This window comes from Triticum aestivum, chromosome 2B, assembly GCF_018294505.1.
Source record: "Triticum aestivum cultivar Chinese Spring chromosome 2B, IWGSC CS RefSeq v2.1, whole genome shotgun sequence".
NCBI lineage: Eukaryota > Viridiplantae > Streptophyta > Magnoliopsida > Poales > Poaceae > Triticum > Triticum aestivum.
The window spans coordinates 195577591-195585522 of record NC_057798.1 but is presented as its reverse complement, the minus strand read 5'-3'; positions in this window follow the sequence as shown (position 1 = coordinate 195585522).

The following is a 7932-nucleotide window of genomic DNA, read 5'->3' as shown; positions in this document are numbered from 1 at the left end:
ATGGCACAATTGCGGGGCAAGATGGAACAAAATGCTAATGCTTGGAATGATTCTAGTAACTGGGGAAAAGCTCAGCAGTAGAGAGTGAATCCACTGTTGGAATGGTTATAGCATAACCGAAGAAAACTGGGAGCAATCCCAATTAGTGCCGATGATAACACCTAGTGCTTGTGAGTGCTCTCAAGAACTTGAGCATTCCTATAATCATCAAGGTTTTACCAACATCCGTGTCAAGGGTGCTGACAACACAACATACTACCATGATGAATAGCGATGGACGATGCAGATGCAAAGGAAGATAACACTTTCTCAGATTTCACCTTAGCGAAGCCAAGGAAACAAAATCTGGATGATCGACCGAGAGACATTTAGCACTCCGCTTCTAATGTTCTCCTTGATGCACTAGCATATCCCATTCATAGATATGGTTTAATATCTAGAACATCAAGTAAAAGTCGGACTTCAGAAGCACAAGAATCCATGAGGAATAACTATGGAGTAAATCCTACGAAATCCTCATGGTGAGGTGGCCAACTTTCTCAATCAAGATACTACAATAACAGGTCTTCCGGTTGGGTGTGTTAGCCACAACATTCTCTTTACCGGATTACAAAGAGACCAATATTATAGTTCTTGGGAGATGTTCCAACCATCATATCTACCTGAGATTCAGATCTGGTTGGTGTCAGAATATTCCAGACTCATCGTGTCTAGAAAGAAAAATGAAAGTTTGCAACACAAATCGACGAGATGACGTTGCGAGATTCTCGGGGAGTGAACTATGGTAGTAAGATCCAAAACATGAGCTGGTTCTGCTACAAACATGTGAACACGTTGTCCTAGACAAGCATGACCACGTAGTAGTCTTATAATAAAACACTACCAAGTTCGAGTGGGGAACCATCATCGAGGATATCGAAATCCTTACATAAGTCTAGCTCTTAAGAAGGAACTTCTTCACCTTGAACAAATCAATCGGTGGCTTGGTGTGCTACGGAATACATATGGAGTGGAGGTAATTAATCTACCAAACCATAGTATACTTTGCACATGTGTGACTAACTTGGGATGATTCCAAGGAAGCAACATTGACTTTATCGAATTCACGGCGGCAACTTGCATCAAATGCACATGAATTAGAGGAAGTCACTTCTTCCATCCATGCATATGCTTCATGAGCTAGCATGAAGAAATGCTTTCAAAAGTTTCCAACACTAACTTAATGTTCCACGAAATCATGGAGAAGATAAGGATGTTGTCGATGGGCTCAACAACAATTCATCCAGGTTTCCATATAAATGGAATTCCACAATTATGTGAACATGGTGATAGCATTGGTCAGACCAAAAGATATAATGGAGTATGCTCGAGGAGGAACCACAAGTAAGACAACATTACGAACATCATTGGTTCTGATTTGATTTGAGAATAGCCCACACTCAAATCAAAGTTCTGATAAGGTAATAGGTCCAACAATTGATCACAGGGACCAATCGATGAAGATATCATCTTTCTTCAACATACATACAAGATATCCCTTAACATGAACTAAGTCGGACAAGCTTTTAATATCCAGCTCTCCAAGTTGTTGTTTAGCTTGACCAAACAGCTCAGGGGTATGCAACACAGATTCTTGGAGAAAGGGTGGTTACAAGAAAACCAACTTGATCATGAACTCAACATAGCGGTCAGGTGACGACCTGGTGATACTTCCGAGAAGATATTCAGAAAATCACGAACCACCGGTATGTTACTAAGCTCGAGAACAATCTTGCTTGTAAGGGCAAGACGAAATGATCAAATAAGTAAGGGATTAGCATAGCCCTTACTCATTGATCGAAGAGTGTACCGGAATTAAGGACTAGGTAGCACGATCAATCTTAGAATGATGATTCCATAATCTACTAAGAATGAGATTTTCATCCATTAACCACTAGGCAACATGGTTGCTAGGGGTATTGATTTCACACATCATGATTCACTTGTCGGTGTTCCGGTTACAATAACACGAACCCGAGGAACGAATAATGATGACAAGAAATATCACTGTATCAAGAGTTCATAGGATGGTGTGGAATTCCCATGATATTCTTAATATAAGGATAATAATACTCCAAGGTAGAACAGAACCAAAAGCTGGATTGGCATTTTATTTGCGGATTACAACTGCTTTGACCCAATCCTAGATATGAATGAGGTACTAGAGTTTGTTTCTCCTAGTCATTCCAGAATAGAATGGCTAGACGGACCACAAGAATAATAGGCATCGATAAACGAATGCACACATACTCTTGACTATCAATTGATAGACAGGGGGTCAGAATACAACTAAGGAGGGATAACTCGAGGAACATATAACTTTCTGAGTTGTGGATGCATGGACTAGCATGTCGAACCAAGTTCAACAAATTTCTTTCAAATAATCCATGCGGAGAGGTAGGATTGGCAGAGTTACAATATAGAATGGAGAACTCATCGAGAGCACTCTTGTTGTGATCTTTTGATCCAACAAACTTCTGCCATAAGTGGTTTATAGTATTTGGAAGAAGGAAATACCATGGACCTCGAGGACTAATGCAAAGGTTACTAATAACCTAAAGGAACGAGCAAACACTAACAACATGAGGTAGATAGGGTGAATCTCGGGTTCATAACCCAGGAGTGGGATACCTACTAACTAAATGGCATCATGGGATGCTTTCAAGAATAAGGGCCAGAATCATCACACTGGACACGCGAAACATGTTTCGATTACTAGGTGGCACTCTAAGACACTTAGGGTCATAATAATAACTCCATACTTATATGTCAAGGCAGCAGAGTACCTCAACTCACCAATTAGTGTGGTTAATCTGGCCCAAAGGGACATCGAAATGGGAGGAAGGGATTTTGCAAATGCTTCAGACTATTTAGAAACCTGGGATGACTCGGACAGCATAACGGCTGTAAATGCTCAGAAAAGATTTGAGACATTCACAAGGATTTACATAGTCACTTAACAACATCATATCAAGGTTCTGGTTCAACTGAGAACATACTAAAAGTAGTAGAAACTGAATTGAGGCTCGAAACTATCAATCCTATAAGTCCCTAACATAGTAACTCGTCATCCTAGTAGATAGATGAGAAGCCTAGTTCCTAAACCCCGTAGAAGAGAACAGGATGACTCAGATCAAAAGGCCATGAGGTATAAGGAGTAAAAAGAGCCTTACGTTCCCTTCCCCAATCAATTCCCTTACATAACTAAAGCATTTCTAGACATAACTTTGACCGGGTTGGCTTGGTAATCCTATAGGCAGTCAGGCTCTAATACCAAACGTGTCAGGACCCCGACTCAATGCCACATCGATCTAGCATGTAACACCTCATATCACTTTGCTGCCTCACGCACGGTATTCCCACGGGTGTCGCCTTACCTTTGCCCGGGACCGTTTGTGCCTTTTAGCACACGTATATGATAGTGTCGCTAGCATCCATATAATAAGGATCCCGGGCTGACATGGCTAGTCGTAAACCCAAAGTGGCACAAACTTACGGGGACATGCATCCATGACCCAGCATCGATCGTGTCGGTCATCAGCGAGTGAATCCAGGCTGTAGCACTGGGCTAGCAGGACTCCGGTGAACTGGGCTGTAGCGGGCTAACAGGACTCCGGTATTCATCGCATGACATTTCCCCGAGGGAACAGACACAGGAACAAAGAAGGACACATGCTGGCCAGCCTAAGTGTTCCGGAGCAGTAGCAAGCTACCATGGTTCAGTGGAAGCACTAGGAGACATTTCCCGGTAAGAGAGGCTACTAAGGATAAACAACTAGATAGTCAGATCACACACATACCAAGCATTTCAATAACATACACACAATATGCTCGATATGTGCAAACACAACATGGCATCACAACATGACTCTACAACTCAATTATTTTATTCAATAGGCTCCAAGGAGCGAGATGTTACAAACATAGGTCTCGTGACCCAACATTCAGAGCATACAAGTGAAAGCACAAGCGGAAACTTAACATGTCTGGGTACAGACATCTGTAAATGAAAAAGGCTGAGAAGCTTGACTATCTACCAGATCCTGCCGAGGGCACAAGATCGTAGCTGAGGTAACAAGCTAAACGTCGAAGTCCACGTGGAACTACTAGCGAGACTGAAGTCTCTCTGCAAAAACGTAAAATAGGCAAACATGAGTAAAAATGTACCCAGCAAGACTTACATCAGAACTAACTACATATGCATCATTATCAACAAAGGGGATGGTGGGGTTTAACTGCAGCAAGCCAGCTTTGACTCGGTGGCTATCCTGAACTACTACTGCAAGTAACTCTTTTAAGGTGGCGCACACGAGTCCACATATTTACCCTATCAATACACCACTATGGACCCGCTCCTGTCTCCCTACGAGAACGCCATCCATAGCATCACGCTTATCTTGCGTATTTTAGAGTATCCACTCCCACTTGTCTATGAACTGTTATAGGCAACCCAGAAGTCCTTTACTGCAGACACGGCTATTCGAATAGATGATGTTAACCCTGCAGGGGTGTAATTCTTCATACATGTTTCCACCACTTAGCGTCTGCACACGACATCTGCTCGGCAGACTTCATGCGAAAGACGACATGGGTGTAGACCACGACCTACCTAAACACTCAAGTCTCTAGTCCAGGTTTATCACCTATCCAGGTTCCATCCACAGGGAGTCCGACCAAGGTTTCCACATACGGCCCCGAACGATGTGTACAGGGTTCCGTGACACCAAACGGGCGCCCAGTATACCCGGCCACGTGCCTACCGCATCACAGCCCACCCCTCCGGTCAGCGCTGCGCACGGCCTCCAGCATACTACATACACTAGAAACTACTTGCAACTCCTGGACAGAGGACAAGGGTGATTAAGAAGTCGAGCGGGGTCATATTTCAGGGCCCAATGCATGGTAGTAGCTGAATCATGGATCACAAACACAGAACTCAGTTCCTGAGGACGGCTTCAATGAGACAACCCACCATGTACTCCTACATGGCCTCTCACCGCTACCTTTACCAAATCGTGTTCACACACTTAGCTCACACACAGTAGGACATGTTCACACACCTCTGATTCATCCCCGATGAATCAGACCTGACTCAACTCTAAGCAGTAGCAGGCATGACAAACAAGCATGAATGAGTAGGCACAACAGGGCTCGAACAACTCCTACTCATGCTAGTGGGTTTCATCTATTTACTGTGGCAATGACAGGTCATGCAGAGAATAAAGGGGTTCAGCTACCGCAGCAAGTAACAAATGAATCGTTGTTGTCCTAATGCAGTAAAATAGAGCAGGAGCGAGAGAGTAGGATTGTATCGGAATGAACAAGGGGTTTTTGCTTGCCTGGCACTTCTGAAGATAGTATAGTTCTTCATCGGTGTCATCGATCTCATCGTCGGTATCACGTCTATCGAGAGAGGACAAATACCCGCAACACAGAAAAGAACACAATCAATGCAATGCACAATATGATGCATGATCATGACATGGCAAAATGAGTGTGTTGGGCTAATGCAACTATAATCAGATGGATTTGAGTTAGTTTGAACCCAAGGTTCAAGTTCAAATTGAAATTATGAATTAATAAAGTGCATTATCATGTTTTGATATAAACAGCATGTTTAAGTTGCTTAAACATGCATGAAACCAGTGCAGATGGATAGATTGGATTTTACTGATCATTTTTCATATATAACTTATTTCATTTGGAGTTGCGGTTGAATTTCTATGATTTTTTAGAAGTCTAGATCATTTTCTGAAATTTATAAATCATTTCTGATTTATTTTAATTCAAGGAAAGGATTACTGCGTCAGCATTACATCACCCTGATGTCAGCAGGTCAATTGGGCGCCTCCAGGTCAAAAGTGACCAGTGGGGTCCACTGGTCAGTGACTAGGGCTGGTTAGTGATGCTGACAGGTGGGGCTGGTCAACAGACACGTCAGCACAGTCAACTCTGACTAGTGGGTCCCGCGTGATTAAACTAATCTAAATAGAAGTTTAAGCCGTGGTTAGTTAAGGGCGTGGGGCCCATATGTTAGTGAGAGAGTGGGCTAATTAGTAGGGTCATTAGCACTAACTAATCTACCTTGTCACCAGATTAACTCCGGTGATAACCAGAGCGCGGCGGCGATGCCTGTCCGGCCAACTCCGGCGTCAGGAGGACGTGCGGCAGGTCTTGTTGGAATGGCCGCGACGCGGCACGTCCAACGGTGGCTACAGCTGTGGCTGGGGTGGCCGGTAGCGGCAACTGCGGCGAGAGAGGCGACGACCGGAGCTCGGCCTCGAGTGGCTAGGGGGCTATGGTGCGGCTACGGACGAGCTACTAGGTGCGTTCGGCTCCTAGGAGCGAGGTGAGGACGATGACGCGCTCAGGCGCAAACTGCAGCGTCCGTAGCGGCAGCGGCGACAAGGTCAGCGGCGGCCGGAGTTCGGCCGCGACAGAGCTATGGCCTAGAGCTCGCAAACGCGAGGGGGAAGAGAGGGGTTCGAATCAGGAGCTCACTGCGAGGTCGGAGATAAGCTCGGCGGGCTCGGGGGCGTCCTGCGTGCGGCGAATCAACGGCGGTGGTGGTCGGAGCCCGAGGGGGAAGACGACGGTGGTGTCGGGGTTGTAGGGCGTCCGGGCTTGCGCTTGCTGAGGGGAAAGCTTCACGGCGTCGAGGCGGACGACATGATCAGAATGGAGAGACACGGTGGGCACGGCTATGGCGGCAGCGAGCTCGCGGGCGTCTCGGCCATGGTGGAGAGAGCGAGAGGGAGACGAGGGGGAGAGTGCGGGGCAGTCAGAGTGATCCAGACGACTCTCGCGGGTCTGTCCGTGGCGCCACGCAAGCTAGCAGGCAGGAGGTGGCATGGACGCGTGGGCGCGCGCGGCGGGCACACGCCTCTCGTCCTTCTGGCGAGAGGAGGGAGACAACTGGCATCGGCCAGCTGGGCTGGGCCGGCTCCTGGGCCGCACAGGTAAGTGGCCCAGGTACTAACTCTCTCTCTGTTCTTTAATTTGTTCTATTTTCTATTTTCTGCAATTGGTTTTGATTTGATTTAAAACATCAAATCATTTTTTTAACTTTCTGTAAATTTTTTATGTGAGCTCAGGGCTAGCCCAAGGTCACATGCAACTTACAAAAATGTTTGAGCTTTATTTCTTATATAATAGAAATAAATCCAACTCAAATATGTCATTAATTTAATTCAAAAGGCCCAAAATAAATATTTAAGTCACTCCAAAAATATTGGTTTGCATTTTACCTCATGCCAATATTTTTACAGAATAACATGAACATTTTCTTGGACTCATTTGATGAGATTTAATTGTTGGTTATTTTAGAGGTTTTCTGAGGCTTTTGAAAATTCCTCAATTCAAGTTTCATTTGAATTTAAACATGATGCTCACATGGAAGCTAGCACAGGTCAGACCAGAATTAGGGATGTGACAGACATGTATGAAAAATAATGCATGGTGGCTTTGCCACAAATACGATGTCAACTACATGATCATGCAATGGCAATATGACAAAAGTAATGTATGTCATGATGATGATGATGGAAGTTGCATGGCAATATATCTCGGAATGGCTATGGAAATGTCATGATAGGTAGGTATGGTGGCTGTTTTGAGGAAGATATAAGGAGGTTTATGTGTGATATAGCGTATCGTATCACGGGGTTTGGATGCACCGGCGAAGTTTGCACCAACACTCAAGGTGAGAAAGGGCAATGCACGGTACCAAAGAGGCTAGCAAAGGCGGAAAGGTGAGAGTGCATATAATCCATGGAGTCAACATTAGTCAGAATAACTCATATACTTATTGCAAAAATTTAGAAGTCATCAAAAATCAAGTACTACGCGCATGCTCCTAGGGGGATAGATTGGTAGGAAAAGACCATCGCTCAT